Source organism: Leucoraja erinacea, chromosome 4 (assembly GCF_028641065.1).
Source record: "Leucoraja erinacea ecotype New England chromosome 4, Leri_hhj_1, whole genome shotgun sequence".
Lineage (NCBI taxonomy): Eukaryota > Metazoa > Chordata > Chondrichthyes > Rajiformes > Rajidae > Leucoraja > Leucoraja erinaceus.
Genome location: NC_073380.1, coordinates 28,071,021 through 28,093,421, shown reverse-complemented (window position 1 = coordinate 28,093,421; position 22,401 = coordinate 28,071,021). Strand labels below are relative to the sequence as shown.

The 22,401-nt window shown below is 49.5% G+C and overlaps 1 protein-coding gene across 1 annotated transcript in view; it reads right to left on the bottom strand.

The window, feature by feature from the left end:
- Positions 1 to 21,007, bottom strand: part of LOC129696222 (focal adhesion kinase 1-like) — a 425,097-nt gene extending 404,090 nt beyond the window's left edge. The window contains 1 exon segment of the mRNA XM_055633900.1: positions 20,520 to 21,007. The gene's annotated coding sequence lies outside the window, so the exon portion shown is untranslated.
- Positions 21,008 to 22,401: the final 1,394 nt, after the last annotated feature.

The window sequence follows — 22,401 nt, the reverse complement described above, 5'->3', positions numbered from 1 at the left end:
AACGCTATAGGATCTTTGCTGTTAGCGACCGCTGCTGCCACTCCACCAACGGCGCTTTCAAAACAAACTAAAATCCACCGCGCATTAATTCTCCTGCCACTCCCCATCAATCCTACACTGGTCCCCCAATTCATCCTGTACTGACCCCTCTTCCCATCCATCCTGCACTGCTCCCCTTCATCCCCATCCATCCTGCACAGATCCCCCCCCTCCTCTCCCCCCCGCGCTCTCCCCTCACAATTTTACCTACTCCAACCAACACGCACTAATTCCCCTGCCTCAATCCATCCATTCCGCACCAATTGCCTTTACAACCCCCCCCCCCCCCCCCCCACCACTGCCACCTATCCATCCTGCACTGATTCACACCCCCCCCCCCCCCGACCCTATTGTGCTGGAAATGTCTTCAGAGCGAACATTGACTATGTTTGACAACGGAATGCGATCAAATATGTTTTCACTCCCAATGTTATTATTTGTTTTAATCTATAAAGATGGATTAATTAAATTGTGAACACGTGAAACATTAAAACCGCAGTGTTTGATTGTCACTGCTACTGTTGACACGTTATTACAGAATTCATTTTAACGGCAAATCAATGCTCTTAATATGGAATATCAGTACTGTAGTTATTTAATGAGCAATTTATCCAGGTTTTACTTCTACAGTCAGTCATAAACATCACAAATTTGGTCAGGAGATATTTCAGTTGAAATTTTAACGTTAATTCTGAAGTGGGAATGATGGAAAAAGCATTTATCAACAATTTTTTTTAAATTTGTTGCATACAAACTTGGTATCTTCATTGCTGTTCACAACACATACAACTAATCTGAATGTCTGGTAATGTGGTGTCTTGACACCTTTAAATATATTACCAAAAGAACATTTGCTGCATTTATGTCCTTTGGCCATCTCTTGTTAGTTAGTGTAATGTTTAACCTGTCAGATGGGTATAGTCAGTTTTGTCAGCTACTATCATAAAATGCCTTTAAAAAATTCCTTGCAACCTGTATATTTTGTTGTGGATAAATTATGTGGGAAGCGGGAGTGTTTCTGTACCGATAGCAATAACGACCCATGCTATGGCCATGATAATTTTCATGATAATTTTCGGTCCTTCACAGAAAACATGCTTGCATCAATCTGTAGTGTGCATGGTTAAGCATACATGTTATCATGGTCCAGGATATATTGACACAAGTTGATCATACGCTAAATAATCCGACCACATTTTTGTTTGGAAGTGGAAAGAAATAATAAAAATTGCATTCATTGCAATGTGTAAAAAGAGTTGAGATACTGTATTATAATTTTGCTGCATGTCATTGTGGTATATATCATGTCTTGATTGGTGAATATGTTTAGTTTGTGACTTTATTTGAAGCAGAAATAATATGTGAATGCTTCATTGAGCATAATTCCAACTGGTAACTACGCACTTCGTCCGAACACATTATCGCACACGTCATGGAAGCCGTCTTAAATGACCACCTAAACTGTCATTAGGCAACCTAAAAAGTTGCCAAGGTTACCCGGCTGGCAAAAGCGAAAAAAAGTTAAGTGAGAGCCCTGATTACCTTTACTTGGATCCGTCAAATTAGAAACATTATTTAAAGAAGACAAAAGACTGAGTGCATATCTCAAAATTAAGAATTTCTGTGTGCAAGATTTCAACCATTTGCATTAGCAACCTGAGATTATTATACAAGATGGCAATCTTGTATTCATATGGAGTCTGAAATATAACTATTGCCTCCTGATATGGGGTCTGACTCCCCTGGGTCCAGCTGCTCTCAATCAGCCATGATTGAATGGACGAGTGGACTTGATAGGCCAAATGGCCCAATTCTACTCCTATTGCTTATAACCTTATGATCTCCTACCTGTGGTGGTTCCACTGGGTCTTCCCCTTCCCCCTTTTAACCAGGTGGTCCTACCTACTCCCCACCCGTGCACTTGTCCTCATGCCCCCTCCTTTCTGAACCCCCACCAACCCCCCCAACACCAGACCTTGCCTTGGCCTCCGCCTACTCACCTGCCCAGCGGATGATGTCCCTGGGTGTCAGTGCAACAGTTACCGACCCATCTGACTGGGTTTCCACCATGTTGGTCGCAACAAAGAAAAACAAAGAAGAAATCTGAATTTGTATCAACCGCAGAGATCTGAACACCACGATCAAACACCCGCACTACCCGATGCACACGGTGGAAGAAATTGCTGCTCAGCTAGGCAGTGCCTCTGTGTTGTCTGTTCTGGATGCCAAAATATCGCTCTGGCAGATCCCGCTGGACTCGTCCAATCTCATCACTTTCGGCACCCCATTTAGCTGTTACAAGTTCCTGCGGATGCCCTTTGGCATCAACTCATTAGCGAAGTATTCCAGCGTACAATGGAACAATTATTTATGGGGTATCCTTGTGCCATCATTGTCAATGAGATTCTCGTTGCTGGACGCAACAGTGACGGTGTTCACCAGTGACGGCCTCAGACCTGACGCAAAGAGGAAGCGGGGAAAGAGAAAAGAGGAGGGAGAGGGGAAGAGGAGAAAGGAAGCAGAGGAGGAGAGGAGGCGAGAGCGGAGAAGAAGGCAAAGAGGCTTAGAAGAGCAGAGAGCGGAGGAAGAGGGGAGGAGACAGAAAGGGCAAAAGAAAGCAAGGAGAGGCAGAACGGGGAAGAATGACAACGGCAGAGAGGGGGACGGAAAGGATAGCCAGGGAGCAGAGGAGAGAGGAGAGGACGAGAAAAGAAGCAGAGGATTTTGTTTGAGAGAGAAGCAGAGGAAATGGAAGAGGGGGGGGGAGGAGGCGAGGAAGAGGGGGAATAGGGAAGACAGAGTGGGGGAAAGTCTCGGCCAAAAAGAGAAGAGATAGAGAGAAGGGGGAAAGAGCGGAGGAGCGGTTAGAGAGAGAGGGGGGAAAAGCGAGAAAGAGAGGGGGAGAGAAGGGTGGGAATTAGAGACGGAAAGGAAGAGAAAAGAAGGGGGCGAGAGAGAGGGCGCGCAAACGGAGAAGAGGACGAGGGTTGAGAACAGAGAAAAGCGGGAGCATGAAGAGGGAGGAGAGAGGAGGCAGCAGAAGGAGGGAAAGACAAGAGAGAGAGGGGGAGAGCAGGAAGACGAGAGAGGGGGGGATGAAGAGAGGAGGGGGAGAGGAGAGGGAGGGGGAGTGAGGACGAGAGGGGGGGAGGGGAGAGAGGGGGGGAGCAGAGACGGGAGAGGGGGGGAGAGGGGAGAGAGGGGGAGAGGAGGAGGAGGAGAGAGGGGGGAGAGAGAGGGAAGAGAGGGGAGAGAAAGGAGAGGGAGAGGAGAGGAGGGAGAGGAGAGCGGGGAGAGGGAGGAGGGGGGGGAGAGGAGGGGAGAGGGGAGGGAGAAGGGAGGAGAGGAGAGGGAAGGGGACGGGAGAGAAGGGGAGGAGAGAGGGGAGAGAGGGAGAGAGGGGAAGGGGGAGAGAGGGAAGAGAGGAGAGGGGGCGAGAGGAGAAGGAGGCAGGGAGAGAGAGAAGGGGAAAGAGAGAGAGGAGAGGAGAGGGGGGCAGGGAGGGAGAGGGAGGAGAGAGAGAAGAGGAGAGGGAGGAGAGAGGGAGGAGAGAGGGAGGAGAGAGAGGGAGGAGAGAGGGAGAGAGAGAGGGAGGAGAGAGACATGGGAGAGACAGGGAGAGAGAGTGAGCGTGACAGAGGTAGAGACAGAGAGAGCGTGGGGAGGAGAAAGGGGGGAGGGAGGGAGGCAGGGCGGGAGAGAGGAGGCAGGACGGGGAGGGGGGGAGAGAGAGAGGGAAAGAGGGGGAGGGCAGCGGGAAGGAGCTGGGGGGGGAGCGAGGAGGAGAGGGGGAGGAAGGGGAAGGAGGGGGGAGGAGGGGGGGGGAAAGGGGGGGAGAGGGGGGAGAAAGAGAGGAGAGGAGGAGGGGAGGAGGAGGGGGAACGAGAGGGGGAGGAGGGGGGGAGGAAGGAGGAGGGAGGAGAGGAGGGGAGAGAGGAGAGGGGGAGGAGAGAAGGGAGAGAGGGGGGGGGAGAGAAGAAGAGGGGAGAGGGAGGAGGGAGGGAGAAGCGAGAGGGAAGAGGGGAGAGGAGAGAGGGGAGAGGGAGCGGGGAAGGGGAGAGGGAAGAGAGGGGAGAAAGGAGAGGAGAGGAGAGGAGGAGAAAGGGGGGGAGAGAGGAGAGGGGGAGAGAGAGAGGGGGAGAGGAAGAGAGATAGAGGGGGGGAGGGGGAGAGAAGGAGGGAGGGAGGGAGGGAGAGGGGGGAAGGCAGGAGAGAGGGGAGAGGGGAGGAGAGAGAAGCGGGGGAGGGGAGGAGGAGGGAGAGAGGGGGAGAAGGGGGAGACGGAGAGAGAAGAGAGGAGGAGAGCGGGAGAGAGAGGAGGAGAGGAGAGGGAAAGGGGAGAGGAGAGAGAGAGGAGAGAGAGAGAGGAAGGGAAGAGAGGGGAGGAGGAGGGGGAGGAGAGAGAGAGAGAAGGGGGAGAGGAGAAGAGAGAGGAGAAAGGGAGAGAGAGGAGGAGGGAGAGAGAGAGCAGAGGGAGAAGGGGGGAGAGGGAGAGAAGAGGGAAGAGGGAGGGAGGAGAGAGGAGAGAAAAGAGAAGAGGGGGAGAGAGAGAGAGGAAGGAGAAGAGGGAAGAGAGAAGGGGAGGAGAAGAGGGAGGAGAGAGGAGAGGGGGGAGAGGAGAAAGGAGAGGGGAGAGAAAAGGAGGAGAAGAGAGGGGGGGGAGAGAGGAGAGGAGAGAAGGAGGGAGAGGAGAGAGAGGGGGAGAGAGGAGAGGAGAGAGGGAGAGAGAGAGGGAGGGAGAGAGGCCAGAGGAGAGGAGAGGAGAGAGAAGGAGAGAGAGAGAGAGAGGGAGGAGGGAGAGAGGGGAGGAGAGGAGAGGAGAGGGGAGAGAGGGAGAGAGAGAGGGAGGGAGAGAGAGAGGAGAGGAGGATGAAAGGAGAGGAGAGGAGGAGAGAGAGAGAAGAGGGGAGAGGAGAGGAGGAGAGAGAGGAGGGGGAGAGGAGAGGAGAGGAGGGGGGGGGAGAGAGAGAGGATGAAGGGAGAGAGGGGGAGAGGGGGAGAGAGAGGGAGGGGAGAGAGGGGAGAGAGAGGAGAGGAGGGGGAGGAGAGGGGAAGGAGGAGAGAGAGAGGAAGGAGGAGAGGATGGAGAGGGGAGGGAGAGGAGAGGAGGGAGAGGCGGAAGGAGAGGGGGGAGAGAGGGGGGGAGGGGAGGAGAGGAGAGGAGAAGAGAGGAGAGAGAGAGAGAAGGAGAGAGAGGTGGAGGGGAGGAGAGGAGAGGGGAGTGTGTGTGTGTGTGTTTGTACGAGAGGGGGGGAGAGGGGAGGGAGGGAGAGAGAGAGAGGGAGGGGGAGGGAGAGGGGAGGAGAGAGAGAGGAGGAGAGGGGGAAAGGGAGAGAGAGAGAGGAGAGGAGAGGGAGAGGTGGGAATAGAGAGAGGAGGAGAGGAGAGGAGGAAGGTGAAAGAGAGAGAGGGAGAGAGGGAGGAGGAGAGGAGAGGGGGGAGGAGGGGAGGGAGAGGAGAGGGGGGAGAAGAGAGAGGGGAGAGAGGGAGGAGAGGGGAGGAGGGAGAGGAGAGGAGGAGGAGAGGAAGAGGAGGAGAGAGGGAAGAGGGGAGGAGAGGAGGAGAGAGAGAGGAGAGGAGAGGAGAGAGAGAGGGAGGAGGGAGAGAGAGAGGAGGAGGGAGAAGGGAAGAGAGGGGAGGAGAGGGGAGGAGGAGGAGAGGAGAGGAGAGAGAGGAGAGGGAGGGAGAGAGAAGGGGGGAGGAGAGGAGAGGAGGAGGAGGGAGGAGAGGAGAGAGAGAGGGGGAGAGAGGGAGGGGAGGAGGAGGGGAGAGGGAGGAGAGAGGAGGGGGAGGGAGGAGGGAGAGGGGAAGAAGATGGGAAGGAGGAAAGGAGGAAAAGAGAGAGAGAGAGAGAGAGAGAGAGAGAGAGAGAGAGAAGAGGGGAGGCAGAGAAAGTGGTGGAGAGGGAGGAGAGGACAGAAGGAAATGGAGAGGGATATGGTGGAGAGGGGAAGGGTGAGGAGGAGAGAGAGAGAGAGGGGAGGAGAGAGAGAGGGAGAGAAGAGGAGAGGAAAGGAGAGAGAGGGGGGGAGAAGAGGAGAGAGGGAGAGAGAGAAGGAGGAGAGGAGGAGAGAGGGAGAGAGAGGAAGAGAGGAGAGAGAAAGGAGAGGAGGAGAGGAGAGAGAGAGGAGAGGGGAGGAGAGGAGAGGAGAGAGGAGAGGGGAGAGGGGAGGAGAGAGGAGAGAGGGAGAGAGGGAGGAGAGAGGAGGGAGAGGAGGGAGGGAGAGGAGGGAGGAGAGAGGAGAGAGGAGGAGGGGAGGAGAGGAGAGGGAGAGGGGGAGGAATAGGAGAAGGGTATGAGGGCGAGAGAGAGAGAGAGAGAAAGAGGGGGAGAGAGAGAGAGAGAGAGGGAGAGGGAGAGAGAGAGAGAGAGGAGAGAGAGAGAGGAGAGAGAGAGGAGAGGGGGGCGGAGAGAGAGATGGAGAGGGAGAGGGAGAGAGACAGGGGGAGAGAGGGAGAGAGAGAGGAGAGAGGGAACGAGAGCGAGGAGAGGGAGGGGAGAGAGAAAGAGAGAGGGAGAGGAGGGAGAGAGGAAGAGGGGGAGGAGAGGAGGAGGGGGAGAGGGGGAGAGAGGGGGGGGGGGAGAGAAGAGAGGAGGAGAGGGGGGGGAGAGGGGGAGGAGAGGAGAGGAGGGGAGAGGAGAGGAGAGTAGAGGGTGAGAGAGAGAGGGGAGGGGGGAGGAGGAGGGGGGGGAGAGGAGGAAGGGGGGAGAGAGGGGGGGAGAGGGAGGGAGGGAGAGGAGGAAGGAGAGAGGGAGGAGAGAGGGAGAGAGGGGGAGGAGAGAGGAGGAGGGAGAGGAGAGGAGAGGGAGGGGAGGAGAGAGAGGAGAGGGAGAAGGGGAGAGAGGAGAAAGGAGAGGAAGGGAGAGAGGAGGGGAGGAGGAGAGAGGGGAGAGGGGGAGGTGGGGAGGAGGGAGAGGGAGGAGAGGAAGAGGGGAGAGAGGAGAGGGAGGAGAGAAAGAGGAGGAGGGGAGAAAGAGGGGAGGAGGAGAGGAGAGGAGGGGAGGGGAGAGGGAGGAGAGAGGAGGAAAGAGGGGAGAGAGAGAAAGAAGAGAAGGAAGGGATGAGAGGGGAGAGGGGAGGGGGAAGGGGAGAGGAGAGGAGAGGGGGAGGAGGGAGAGGGGAGGAGAGAGGAAGGAGAGGAGAGAGAAGAGGGGGAGGGGGAGGAGGGAGGAGAGGGGAGAGGAGAGAGAGAAGGGAAGAGGGGGAGAGAAGAGGAGGAGAGAGAGAGAGAGGAGGGAGAGGGAGGAGAGAGGAGAGGAGAAGAGAGGAGGAGAGGGAGAGAGGGAGAGGAGAGGAGAAGAGGAGAGAGGAGAGGAGGGGGAGGATAGAGAGAGGAGAGGAGAGGGGGAGGAGGGGAGAGAGAAGGGAGAAGGAGAGGGGGAGGGGAGGAGGAAGGAGAGGAGAGGGAGGAGGAGAAGGGGGGAGGAGGAGGAAGAGAGGGAAGGGAGGAGAGGGAGGGAGAGAGAGGGGAAGGGTCAGAGAAGAGGAGGAGGGGGAGGAGAGGAGGGGAGAGAGGGAGAGGAAGAGGAGGGGAGGAGGAGGAGAGAGGGGGAGGGAGAGGAAGGAGAGGGGGGAGGGGAGGGGAGAGGAGGGGGAGGAGAGAGAGGAGAGGGGGGGGAGGGGAGGAGAGGAGGGGAGAGGAGGTGAGAGGGGAGGGGAGGGGAGGAGAGGAGATGAGAAAGGAGAGGAGGTGAGAGGAGAGGAGGTGAGAGGAGAGGAGAGGAGAGGATGGCAGGAGAGGGGAGGGGAGAGGAGAGGGGAGGGGGAGGAGAGGAGGGAGGGAGAGAGGGAGAGAGAGAGAGAGAGGGAGGAAGAGAGAGAGAGAGGGGGGGGGAGAGAAGAGGGGGAGGAGGGAGAAGGGGGAGAGAGGAAGAGGGAGAGAGGGGGGAGGAGAGGGGAAGAGGGAGAGGAGGAGGGAGGAGAGGGGGGAAGGGGAGAGGGAGGAGGGAGGAGAGAGGAGGAGAAAAAAGAGAGGGGGGAAGGAGGGGAGGAGAGGAGAGAAGGGGAGAGAGAGGAGGGAATGGGGAGAGGGAGAGAGGGGAGAGGGGAGTTGGAGATGTAGTTGGAGGTAGAGAGAGAGGGGAGGGGGGGGGAGAGAGGGGAGGGTAGAGGAGGTGGAGGTGTAGTGGGGGGTAGAGAGAGAGAGAGGGGGGAGAGGGAGGGAGGGAGGAGAGGGGAGAGGGGGGAGGGGAGGAGAGAGGAGGAGAGAGGGAGAGAAGAGGAGGGGAGGAGGGGGAGACAGGAGAAGGGGAGGGAGAGGAGGGAGGGAGGAGGAGGAAGGAGGAGGGGAGGGGGAGGAGAGGAGAGGGGAGAGAAGAGGAGGAGGGAAAGAGAGGGAGAGGGGAGGGGGGAGGGGGGGGAGAGGAGGAGAGGGAGGGGGAGGGAGGGGGAGGGGGAGGGGGAGGGGGGAGGGGAGAGAGAGGAGGAGAGAGAGGGGGAGAGAGAGAGAGAGGGAGAGGGAGGAGAGGAGGAGGAGAGGAGAGGAGGGGGAGAGAGAGGAGAGGAGGAGAGGAGGGGAGGAGGGAGAGGGAGGAGGGGAGGGGAGAGACGGAGGGAGAGGGAGGGGAGGAGGGAGGAAGGCGAGGGAGGGGAGGGAGGAGAGGGAGGAGAGGAGGAAGGGGGGGGGAGAGGGAAGGGAGGAGGAGAGGAGAAGGGGAGGAGATGAGAGGGGAGGGAGGAGAGGAGAGAGAGGAGGGGAGGAGAGGAGAGGAGAGGAAGAGGAGAGGAGGAGAGAGAGGGGAGGGAGGAGGAGAGGAGAGAAGGGAGGGGAGGGGAGGGGGGGGAGAGGAGAGGGAGAGGAGGGGAGAGGGAGGAGGAGAGGAGAGGAAGAGAGGAGAGGAGGGGAGGAGGAGAGGAGAGAGAGAGGCGGAGGAGAGGAGGGAGGAGAAGGAGGAGAGGAGAGAAGGGAGAAGGAGAGGAGAGGGGGAGGGGGAGGAGAGAAGAGAGAGGGGAGAGAGAGTGAGAGGGGGGAGAGACGGAGGAGAGGAGGAGAGGAGGAGAGAGGGAGGAGGCTGTAGGAGAGGAGAGAAGGAGAGGAGAGGAGAGGAGAGGAGAGGAGAGGAGAGGAGAGAAGAGGGAGAGGAGAGGAGAGGGGGAAGGAGAGGAGGAGAAGGAGAGGAGGAAGAGGGGGAGGGGAGAGGGGGGAGGAGAGAGGGGGGGGAGGAGGGGAGATGGGAGAAGGGGGGTCTAGGAGGGGAGGGGGAGACGAGGGTGGGGGAGAGAGAGAGGGGGAGAGAGAAGAAGGATTGGAGGGGAGAGAGAGGAGAGGAGGGCAGAAATTGGGAGGAGAAGTGGGAGAGAGGAGACAGGGGGAGGAGAGAGAGGGGGGGAGGAGAGGAGAGGGAGGAGAGGAGAGGGGAGAAGGGGAGAGTGGAAGGGAGAGAGAGAGGGAGAGGGAGCGAGGGTACCAGGGTGAGAGAGAGAGAGATGGGGAGAGAGAGAGGGAGAGGAGGAGAGGGGAGAGAGGGGGAGAGAAGGGGGAGGGAGGGGAGGAGAGGAGGGAGGGGAGGGGAGAGAGAGGGAGGGAGAGGAGGAGAGGGGAGGGAGAGGGAGGAGAGAGAGGGAGAGAGGCGAGGGAGAGGGAGTTAAAGGGGAGAGGAAGGAGAGGAGGAGGGGGGAGGAGAGGAGAGGAGGAGGGGAGAGGAGGAGGGAGGGGAGGAGAGGGAGAGAGGAGAGAGAGGCTGAGGAGAGGAGAGGGGGGAGGAGAGGGGGAGGGGAGGGGAGGGGAGAGAGAAGGGGAGGGAGAGGAGAGGAGAGGGAAGGAGAGAGAGGTGAGGAGAGGGGAGGAGAGGAGGGGGGAGAGGAGAGGAAGAGGGAGAGGAGAGGGAGGAGGAGGAGAGACGAGAGGGAGAACAGGGGAGAAGAGGAGGGAGGAGAGGAGGAAGAGGAGGGAGGGGAGGAGGAGGATGGGAAGAGGAGGAGGGGATAGGGAGAGGGAAGGGGACGGGACAAGAGGAGAGGGGAGGAAGAGGAGAGGAAGGGGAGGGAGGGGAAGGAGAGGGTAGGGGAGGGGCTGGAGTTAATTAAGGGAGAAAGAGGGGAAGGGGAATCCGGGAAGGAGGACCAAGGGGGGGAGAGGGCAGGACGAGGTCAAGAAAGGACTTTCCAAGGGGAATCTATCATAAATGGAACATGCATGCCCACTGAAGCACAACACAGGGTTATGATTGCTAATTTGCTGATTTAGTGATTGGTTTGAAAAACAATTCACTTTTGTTCATTACTCCCTCCCTAAACCAGGCCCTCAATTTGAAATAACTGCACATGGTGTCTCAGTTAATATTTTTGGAGCATATCGTTTTGCAAACTAGCATCATGTCAAAATGAAATCAGAAGCAGTTCAAGAAAGCAGATTACCACCAGCTTCTATGGCATCTGGAAATGGAAAACAAATATTATCTAACAGAAGTAGACAAAAATGCTGGAGAAACTCAGCGGGTGCGGCAGCATCGATGGAGCGAAGGAACTAGACAACGTTTCGGGTCGAAACCCTTCTTCAGACTGATCTAACAGAATCACCTCAATACACAAGGAAGCAAATAAGTGAAGAAACTGCCAGATGCAAGTAGAAATCCCAACAGGTTGAAAACCAAGTTAAGGAAAAAGAAAACATCTTATAGTTTGGAATGCAGGTATTCTTCATGCTGCATTTTTTTCCCCAAAAAGAGGCACTATTAACTGTACCAACCCCATTTAAATTAGCAACTATGTTAATAAAGGAGTCAAAAGTATATAGAGTCCAAAGAGTGTATGAGATCATGAGAGGAACAGATAGGGTAAATGCACAGAATATTTTGCCCAGAGAATGGGAGGAGGGAGGAAAGAGTGGAAGAGTTAATGGGAACACGAGGAAGTAACTTCCTTTTTACACAAAGGGTGGTGGGTGTATGAACAAATTGCCAGAGGTTGTGGTTGAGGCAGGTATTATCGCAATGTTTAAGAAAATATTAGATACATAGATAGAGTTGGTTTAGAGGGATATTGGCCAAAAGCAGGCAGGTGGGACGTTTCGATGGGGCATGTTGATCGGCGTGGACAAGTTGGGCCAAAATGACGGTTTCCACGCTCTATGACTATATCAGTAAATTAAATCCAATTATCACATCCAAAGAACTGAGCATTTTTGGTCTTAAAGTTTGAATTTATTGGACTCTTACACATATATCATTCAGCCATGCTGCAAAGACTGCATGAGCAGTAATTCACAGATCACAACTGTGCCAAATACACACAAAATGATCAAACGTACACAGAAAATAGAGTCAGTCAGTCGGCCCAACTCTTCCATGCCAACAAAGATGCCCATCTAAGCTAGTCCCATTTGCCTGTGTTGGGCCCATCTTTCTAAACCTTTCCTAGTTATGAACAAGTCCAAATCTCTTTTAAGTGTTATTGTAACTGCCCCAATACTTTCGCTGGCAGGTCATTCTGTGTGCACCACACTCTGTCTCCCTCAAATCTCTTTTAAACATCCTAAAGACTCCCATTTAAAGACTCCATCAAATCTCTTTTAAACATTTTTACTTCCCCAGGAATAAAGACTTTATGCAATCTCCTTATCTGTGCCCTTGTGATTTTGTACACCCGAGTCTTCCGTGCTCCAAGAACAAAGTCCAAGCAAGCCCAAACTGTCCCAATAACTCAGGCACTCGAGTCGTGACAGCATACTTATAAATCTTCGGTGCACTCTTTCCAGCTTAATGATGTTTTTCCTATAGCAGGGGAACCAAAACTGCACCAAACACCCAAGCATATCCGTTCACTGTGACAGACCTATCCTAGTTAGACACTTAACTGAATTAAACACCATTTGGCATTCCTTAGCCCACTTAACTATCTGCTATAATTTTTGATAACCAACTTTACTGTCCACGTTAGAAACATAGAAACATAGAAAGTAGGTGCGAGAGTAGACCACCAGGTCCGTCGAGCCCGCACCGCCATTCGCTCATGGCTGAACACTAAACAGACACACTTACCCACAAACAGTAGACACAAGACACAGAACACAAGACACTACCCTCCCCTTTATACCGCTATCACCCCTCTCCACCCCAAGAACCTCGTGATCTCCTGGGGGAGGCAAAAAAACGGAAAAAAAACCCAGGTCCAATTCGGGAAAAAAATCAGGGAAATTCCTCTCCGACCCCAATCCAGGCGATCGACACTTGTCCAGGAGATCACTCAGGTCTTACTATACTAAACCATACCTAGGTCCATATCCCCTGCCCTCTCCCCCGTTAGCCCCTTATCCCCTTGGCAGCTAAAAAACCATCTATTTTAGTCTTAAATATATTTAAAGTTTCTGCTTCCACTGCTCCCTGGGGCAGTGAATTCCATAAATTAACCACCCTCTGGGTGAAGAAGTTCTTCCTCATCTCAGTTTTAAAAGAGCCCCCCCTTATTCTGCAACTATGTCCCCTAGTTCTAGTTTCCCCGATCATTGGGAACATCCTCGGTGCATCCACCCGATCAAGGCCCCTCACGATCTTATATGTTTCAATGAGACCGCCTCTCATTCTTCTAAACTCCAAAGAGTAGAGTTCCAGCCTACTTAACCTTTCCTCATATGTCAATCCCCTCATTGCAGGAATTAATCTTGTAAACCTTCGCTGCACTGCCTCCAGGGCTAGTACATCCTTTCTTAAGTATGGACCCCAGAACTGTACACAGTATTCCAAATGTGGTCTCACTAATACTGTGTACAGCTGCAGCAAGACCTCCGTGTTTTATACTCAATCCCCCTAGCAATAAAGGCCAAAACTCCATTGGCCTTCCTGATTGCTTGCTGCACCTGCATACTAACTTTCAGTGATTCATGTACTAATACCCCTAGATCCCTTTGCGTTGCATTACAACGCAGCTCCTCCTCATTTAGAAAATAACTTGCCCTATCATTTTTTTTCCCAAAGTGAATGACTTCACATTTATTAGTATTAAATTTCATCTGCCAAGTTGTTGCCCACTCACCTAGCTTATCTATATCCTTTTGCAGACTCTTCCTATCCTCCTCATCCCCTACTTTTCCTCCCATTTTTGTATCGTCCGCAAATTTTGATATATTACACTTGGTTCCCTCCTCCAAATCATTTATATAAATTGTGAACAACTGGGGTCCCAGCACCGACCCTTGCGGAACCCCGCTAGTTACCGGTTGCCATCCCGAGTATGAACCATTTATCCCCACTCTCTGCTTCCTATTTGTTAGCCAATCCTCTACCCAAGCTAATATATTACCCCCAATCCCATAATTTTTTATTTTTAGCAATAGTCTCTTATGTGGCACCTTGTCAAAAGCCTTTTGGAAGTCCAAGTATACCACATCCACCGGTTCCCCTTTATCCACCCGGGTTGTTACTTCCTCAAAGAATTCGAGCAGATTCGTTAAACAGGACTTCCCCTTCACAAAACCATGCTGGTTCTGTCCGATGAAGTCATGTTTATCCAAGTGCCACGTTAGTGTTTCTTTAATAATTGTCTCTAACATTTTACCCACCACCGATGTTAGACTAACCGGTCTATAGTTACCCGCCTTCTGTTTACTTCCTTTTTTAAATATAGGTGTTACATTGGCCATTTTCCAATCCACTGGGACCGTTCCTGCCTCCAGGGAGTTTTGGAAAATTATCACCAATGCATCCACAATCCCCACCGCTATCTCCCTCAAGACCCTTGGATGTAATCCATCAGGCCCAGGGGATTTATCCTCCTTCAGTCTCATTAATTTCCCTAATACCACCTCCTTGGTGATCTTAATAGTATTTAGCTCCTCCATTCCTACCGCCCCCTGTTTATCCAGCGTTGGAATATTTTTTGTGTCTTCTATGGTGAAGACTGATACAAAATACTCGTTTAATGCCTTTGCCATTTCCATGTTCCCCACCAACAACTCTCCAGTCTCACCCTCCAATGGACCAACGTTCACCTTAGCCACCCTTTTTCTTTTTATATAGCTATAAAAACTCTTACTATTAGTTTTTATGTTGTTCGCTAAATTCCTTTCATAGTCTATTTTCCCCGTCTTAATTAATCTCTTAGTTATTTTTTGCTGACCTTTAAATGCTTCCCAATCCTCTACCCTCCCACTATCTCTGGCTACCTTATACGCCCTTGCCTTCAGCCGAATACTATCCTTTATAGTTTTACTGAGCCATGGCTGACTGTTCTTACCCTTACCCCTTTTTTTCTTCATAGGAATAAATTTTTCTTGAAGGTTATACAGTATACCCTTAAACGTACACCATTATCACTTATTTTAGTGTAATCTGCAAACATATGATCTGACCTTTCCATCCTGGGCCTCCTCCACTGTCAGAGTGAGGCTTCACGCAAATGTGAGGAACATCACCACATATTTCACTTGGGCAATTTACAACCCAGCAGCATGAATATTTAATTCTCTAATTTCAAGTAACCCCCCCCCCCCCGTTAGTTCCACTGTTCGTATACTTCTATATCTTTATTATCACCTCTTCCAGCGATGGCCATTATGGGCTCCACCCTTACTTGGTCATCTGTTGCTGGCCATTTTATTTTAGCCTTTTCTTACCTCCAGTTTCCTCCACTATACTATCAGTCCGAAGAAGGGTCCCAACCCGAAACGTCACCCATCCTTTTTCTCCAGAGATACAGCCTGAACCGCTGATTTATTCCAGCCTATGTTGTGTCTATTTTCAGTAAATACCAGCATCTGCAGTTCCTTTCTACACAAAGCAACCCATGCCTTCTATATTCTTACCAAATCGTTATATGAATGATGAACAACAATGGTCCCAGCAACAACCAATGCAGCACCTCGCCAGATTAATGAAGACAGAGGGTGGAAGTTGTCTACGAGGACTTTAGTAAGACCTTTGACAAGGTCCCAAGTGGCAGGCTAGTCTGGAAGGTTAGGTTGCTTTCCCTGGATCCCACAACAGGAAGAATAGGGTGATCGTGGAAAGTTGCTTTCCAGAGGGAATGATGTTGGGCCCCATTATCGTTCATCATTCATAAAATCTATCTGGATGAGAATGTTCAAGCCATGGTTAGCAAGTTTACAGATGACACAAAAAATGTAGATATCATAGACTGTAAAGGAGCTGGAGAATGTCAAAAATTACAGCAGGTTGATCAGCTAGGTAAGTGGGCCAATGAATAGCAAAAGGCATTCAATTCAAGCAAGAAATATGTGCTGTTTTTGAGAAATCTCACCAGCATAGTACTTTCACAGTAGGCAATAGGGAATTATGATTACAAGTGCAATGTCCCAGAAAATGGCATCACAGGTGGACAGGTGGTAAAAAAGACATTTGGTACACTGGCCTTCACCAGCCTGTGTATGTGTACAGGAGTTGGTACATTATGTTGCTGTTGAACAAGACATTAGTGAGACCACACTTGAAGTATTGTGTACAGTTTTAGTTGCCCTCCAAAGGACTGACATCATTAAGCTGCAGAAAAGATTTATGAAAATGTTGCAAATACTTGAAGGACTGAGTTATAGGGAGAGGTTGGGCAGACTAGGACTTTATTCCATGGAATGATCTTTTTGAGGTGCATAAAATCACAAGAGGCAATGGATAGGATGAGTGCAGTCTTTTCCCCCCAGAGAAGAATATTTGGAAACGCGAGAGGATTGGTTTAAGGTGAATGATATACAAGGGACACGTGGGCAACTTCCTCACAGAGAGTGGTGGGTATATGTTACAAACTGCCAGAGGAAATAGTTGAGGCAAGCACAAGAACAACATTTAAAAGACAGATATAAAGACAAAAAATGTTGAGGGATATGTGCTTAACACAGGCAAATGGAGCCAGTTTAGTTGGGCATCTTGGATGGCATGGACATGTTGAGCCAAAGAGCCAGTTTCCATTCAAACTGATTTTCCCTTGCAGGTGGATAGAAATGCTGGAGAAACTCAGCAGGTGAGGCAGCATCTATGGAGAGAAGGAATAGGCGACGTTTCGGGTCGAGACCCTTCCTCCCTTGTGCCGAGTTGTACTCGTGGCCAAAGGGCCTTGGGTGAAGGAAGAACTGAAGGAAATTCATACTGGGCAGGAAATGGTGTTGGGTAGACTGATGGGACTGAAGGCTGATAAATCCCCATGGCGTTGTGGTCTGCATCCCAGGGTACTTAAGGAAATGGCTCGATAAATCGTGGGATCATTTTCCAATGTTCTATAGATTCAGGATCAGTTCCTGTGGATTGGAGGGTAGCTAATGTTATCCCACATTTGAAGAAAGGTGGGAGAGAGAAAATGGGGAATTATAGACCAGTTAGCCTGACATCGGTGGTGGGGATGATGCTGGAGTCGATTATAAAAGATGAAACAGCGACACATTTGGATGGCAGTAACAGGTTTGGTCCGAGTCAGCAAGGACTTACGGAGGGGAAATCATGCTTGACTAATCCTCTGGAATTTTGTTGGTGATATAACTAGGAAAATTGACAAGGGAGAGCCCGTGGATGTAGTGTACCTGGACTTTCAGAAAGCCTTTGATAAGGTCCCACATAGATTAGTGGGCAAAATTAGAGCAAGATTCAAGATTCAAGGGAGTTTATTGTCATGTGTTCCAGATAGGACAATGAAATTCATTTGTTTCAGCACAACAGAATATAGTAGGCATAAATAAATACAGGACAGATCAGTGTGACCATATACTATTGAATATATAAACACACATAAATAATCAGATAAAGTGCAATGGGCTATTAATGTTCAGAGTTTTGTTTGAGTTGAGTTTAATAGCCTGATGGCTGTGGGGAAGCAACTATTCCTCAACCTGGATGTTGCAGATTTCAGGCTCCTGTACCTTCTACCTGAAGGCAGCGGGGAGATGAGTGAGTGGCCAGGATGGTGTGGATCCTTGATGATGCTGGCAGCCTTTTTGAAGCAGCGACTGTGATAGATCCCCTCGATGGTAGGGAGGTCAGAGCCGACGATAGACTGGGCAGTGTTTACTACTTTTTGTAATCTTTTCCGCACCTGGGCGCTCTTTGCCGAGCCGAGCCACGATGCAACTGGTCAGCATGCTCTCTACTGTGCACTTGTAGAAGTTCGAGAGAGTCCTCCTTGACACACCGACTCTCCGTAATCTTCTCAGGAAGTAGAGACGCTGATGTGCTTTCTTTATAACTGCATCAGTGTTCTTGGACCAGGAGAGATCTTCAGAGATATGCACGCCCAGGAATTTGAAGCTCTTGACCCTCTCCGCCATTGACCTGTTGATATAAACAGGACTATGGGTCCCCATCCCACCCCTTCCAAAGTCCACAATCAGTTCCTTGGTTTTCCGGTGTTGAGAGCCAGGTTATTGTGCTGGCACCATTTGGTCAAACAGTCGATCTCACTTCTATAGTCTGACATCTCCATATGTCCCACAACAGTGGTGTCGTCAGCGAACTTGATGATGGAGTTCGCACTATGACCGGTTACGCAGTCATGAGTATAGAGTGAGTACAGCAGGGGGCTGAGCATGCAGCCTTGAGGTGCTCCTGTGCTGATTGTTATCGAGGCCGACACATTTCCACCAATGTGGACAGACTGTGGTCTGTGAATGAGGAAGTCGAGGATCCAATTGCGGAGGGATGCGCAGAGACCCAGATCTGAGAGTTTGGTAACCAGCTTGGAGGGGATGATTGTATTAAATGCCGAGCTGTAGTCAATGAATAACAGCCTGACATACGAGTTTTTGTTGTCCAAGTGGTCCAGAGCGGAGTGGAGAGCCAGCGAAATCGCATCCACCGTCGATCTGTTGAGCATATGCTATTGGGTGTAAGCTACTGACATGGATAGAAAATTGGTTGGCAGACAGGAAACAAAGAGTAGGGATTAACGGGTCCCTTTCAGAATGGTAGGCAGTGGGGTATAGCAAGGCTCGGAGCTGGGACCGCAGCTATTTACAATATACATTAATGATTTAGATGAAGAGATTAAAAGTAACATTAGCAAATTTGCAGATGACACAAAGCTGGGTGGCAGTGTGAACTGTAAGGAGGATGCTATGAGGATGCATGGTGACTTGGACAGGTTGGGTCAGTGGGCAGATGCATGGCAGATGCAGTTTAATGTGGATAAATGTGAGGTTATCCACTTTGGTGTTAAAAACAGAAAGGCAGATTATTTGAATGGTGTCGTCAAAGGGAAAGTACAACGAGATCTGGTGGTACTTGTTCATCAGTCACTGAAAGTAAGCATGCAGGTACAGCAGGCAGTGAAGAAAGCTAATGGCATGTTGGCCTTCATACCAAGAGGAGTTGAGTAAAGGAGCAAAGAAGTCCTTCTGCAGTTGTCCAGGGCCCTGTTGAGACCACACCTGGAGTATTGTGTGCAGTTTTGGTCTCCAAATTTGAGGAAGGACATTCTTGCTATTGAGAGAGTGCAGCGTAAGTTCACGTAGTTAATTCCCGGTATGGCTGTCATATGTTGAGAGAATGGAGCGACTGGGCTTGTATACACTGGAATTTAGAAGGATGAGAGGGAATCTTATTGAAACATACAAGATTATTAAGGGTTTGGACACGCTAGAGGCAGGAAACATGTTCCCAATGATGGGGGTGTCCAGAACCAGGGGCCACAGTTTAAGAATAAGGGGTAGGCCATTTACAACAGAGATGAGGAAATATTTTTTTACCCAGAGAGTTGTGAATCTGTGGAATACTCTGCCTCAGAAGGCAGTGGAGGCCAATTATCTGGATGCTTTCAAGAGAGAGTTAGAGCCCTTAAAGATAGCGAAGTCAAAGGATATGGGGAGAAAGCAGGAACGGGGTACTGATTGTGGATGATCAGCCATGATCACAATGAATGGTGGTGCTGGCTCGAAGGGCCGAATGGCCTACTTCTGCACCTATTGTCTATTGAGTTCGGTTAGATCTATTCAGTCAAGTAAAAATGCAATGTTACATCGTCACAAATATTTTAAGCAAAATGGACAAGAAAAAAAATTAAGATTTCGATACGAGCCGTCCCTCACAAGTACATTTGCGTCAAACTCTAATGGGGACACATTATCTTTGGTTCCAACAGTTGAGGATTTGTCAGAGTCTCGGAGTAGTAAATTAGACATTTATTCAATATTTTCTTTCCTTGTAGATGAATAGTTGCTCAGTAACATGTCTCCTCCAGATTTCATTCATTTAACAATTTAGCTTAATTCATGAAATATAGCCAGTGTGTTTGTCATTTATTTATATTTATTCATTTTTAAATTGACAATTATATCTATCACAAAACCAGCTGTTTGTTAAATATGTTCATGCTCTGATAGACATACTGGAATCAAGGAGGTTTTCAGTAGGGCTATATTGTTCTTCTAAGTTAAAGATTTCACACAGTATTCGTTTTCATTTCAAAACATTCCAGCAAAGTGCTGCACATCAGTCAATTATTGTTTTGATAAACTTGTCTGGTAAAATACGGCTACATATACACAAACTTCAACAGGGTGAAAACTAAAGTCGTCTTCTTTTCTTTAACAATTTACACTGAGTAGTAAAAACGTCATTAAAAATCACAGTAGCAACATGTTGCAGGAATAATAAATAATTTTATTTGAAAGGCAAATGTGAATTACCACAATTCAGATGTAACAAATATTTTACATAATGGTGTTACTTTGTTAAAGGTAAAACAATGAGGCTATAAATTTACACGTATGCTTTGATCTGTTATATTACACGCTGATGAGTGCGTGTTCTTTCTGCACCATACTACAATCTCCTAGCCTACTGTACCAATTGAAAATTGTTCGATAAATTGTAACAAATGTCACTCATAAATTGGAAAGCAAAATGAGTCATAGGGAATCCAAATGAAAGCATTGAATCAAGTGTGCGAACACACTGCAGCGGATATTTGCTCGGGGGGAGGGGGGGGGGGTACTTATTGTTTTTAAAGATAACTGAAATACAACTCATGTTTTCAAAACATGTAATGGGGACCAAAAGCCTGAAATATCCTCTGTTCACTACAACATAGAAAGAATTAAGGTGCGCACTCAATAACACAGGCTGCACCGATAGCAAGCTTTTTTGTTAATGCAGTAGAAAAATATACGATGTTAGTCACGCACGCAGACACCCAAGGGCCAAATAATACGAAACACCAACACTTTAAATAAAGACTTATTGTGATTTTGCTCTTGCCTAAATGAACTTTGCGCCACGATTTTTTTTTAAATGATAAAAAAATAACAATGTACAATCGCTCGCGTACAACCTTGTTGCATTCCTTGTAAGATTAAAAATGAACAAGTCCAGCCCTGCTCCCCTTTACTATGGGGCAAAGAGGGAGAACAAGGACAGGGTCAACACCAGGCGCCTCTCCCTCCCCATCCATGCAGGCAGGCGTTGCAAACTTCGCCACTCCGCCGTCAGTTATTGAACCACCTTTTTCCCCAACTGCGGGATTTCTTTCTTATCGCCTGTCGTTGGGGTGAGTGAGAGAGGAAACATCAAAACCCTTTCAGCTCATGTTTCCAAAAAAGAACACACTTACTTTTCCTCCTGTTAAGGGGCGCTGCTCCGTTGGAGAATACGTTTCAATCAATAATCAGTGCTTTTTTTTCTTTCTCTTCAACCGTTGAAAGAAAACGCGAAGAGTTTAGATTCCGGCCGCGATTTCTTGATGCACGGCTTGCGGCGGCGGCGGCGGCGGCGGCTGCAGCTGCGGCGCGCGCGCGACCTTCCCCTTCACCACTGACACCAACGGCCGCGCCGTGCGCGCGCTCGCTCGCTCGCTCGCTTCTCAGCACAATTGCCGACCCACCGCGGGCGCTGGCGCTGGCGGACGCCGGGAGGCGTTGTCGGCATTCCAACATGGCGGCGGAGAAGAGAAGAGAGGAGAGGAGTGCGGACCAGGGACCAGGGATGGTGGTTGTTGTCCAGTGGAGGCCGGGTACGTGGTTGTGCCCCATTCATTTTCCACAAAATAACGGGAAGCACCCATCCCGTTCCTCACAGAAGTTCCCATCTCGTTTCGGAACGATGAAGTATGTTCTTGGGGCATTCACTGAATCGCTTTTCAAAATGTATGCAATTACTCCATGTTTAGTCCTTCTAATCTACTCCTATACAAGTAATTATTAAATAATAAGATATGTAGTGAGCCAAACAGCACTGATGGTGTTTTCCCTATTCGCACCAATTTCCAATGAAATCTGGTACAAAACGCTATCCGGATGGAATGTATTATCTCATTTAAAAAAGTCCCGATGTTCATAGGCAAATTTCTTTTTCTTTTCCCTTTTAATAAAGAAATTCAATTATGCAAGCATTATTTTTCTGGCTCATGGAGCAAAGGTTTCTGTCATTGGTTGTGAAATGTAGTTATTTTTTTTATGTTATTGATTTTAATGTCAGTTACATTTAAATGAATCTAGAGTCGAGTTGCATTCGAGTTCCTTTATTTGGCTTGAATGGTGGTTTAACCCTGAAAACTATTAATGGAAAGTTGGGTAGACCATCCAATAATGGGCTTACATGACACAACGAACAGACGCTGATTTACAAAAAAAGACAAAGTGGTGGAGTGACTCAACAGGTCAAGCCGCATCTACGGAGAACATGAATAGGTTACATTTTGGGTCGAGACCCTACTTCAGCATGCTTCTCATTCCCACTCAAAATACACAGATTTCTTAGACAAGTACAATAGCTTGAATAAAAGTAGCATCTTTTGGCTGCTGAGAATTTCACAAAAAATATTGTATCCTAATCAAACATTTCCACATTTATCTTTTTTGAATAGCAACCAGTTATATTTCTATACAGTGTATTCATTACATCCCTTCTGCTTAAAAGCCTGACTTCCTTTATCCTGATTCAACAAACGTTTATCAAAAGAAAAACATAAGGCAGAAGAGATAGGAAGAGGATTTGACACAGAGGCAGCTGAAGATAACGTGTCTATTTTATTCATCCATATAAAACCAGAATTGGAGAAAGATTTTGATGAGGGATGTGGTTGGCAAGCTAAAAAAGGCAACTTCATTTGGAATAGCTGAAACAATGAAAGGGTTACAAATAAGGACATAGAATCTGAGTTAAAAATAGAAAAGTCTGAAAGGCCAGGCACCAGAAATGGAGATGAAAAAAAAAAATTAACATCTTAGGTTTATTGGCCTCAGTGTTGCAAATTCAATGAGGATTGTGTGAGGAGAAATAACATTTAGAACTGGATAGTAGAACTGAATAAGAGTTCCAGATGACCCCATATTTCAGGAAGGTGGAGAATGTGAAACCAGCCAATAGACTATTGAAGTAATTAACAACCTTTCCTTGTCGATGGCATTACTTCCCAAGCATTGTAGAAATCTATCCTTCACTCCTATTTTCCACATGCTGCCTCGCAGTATCATTCAATAACAATGTTAAGCTTA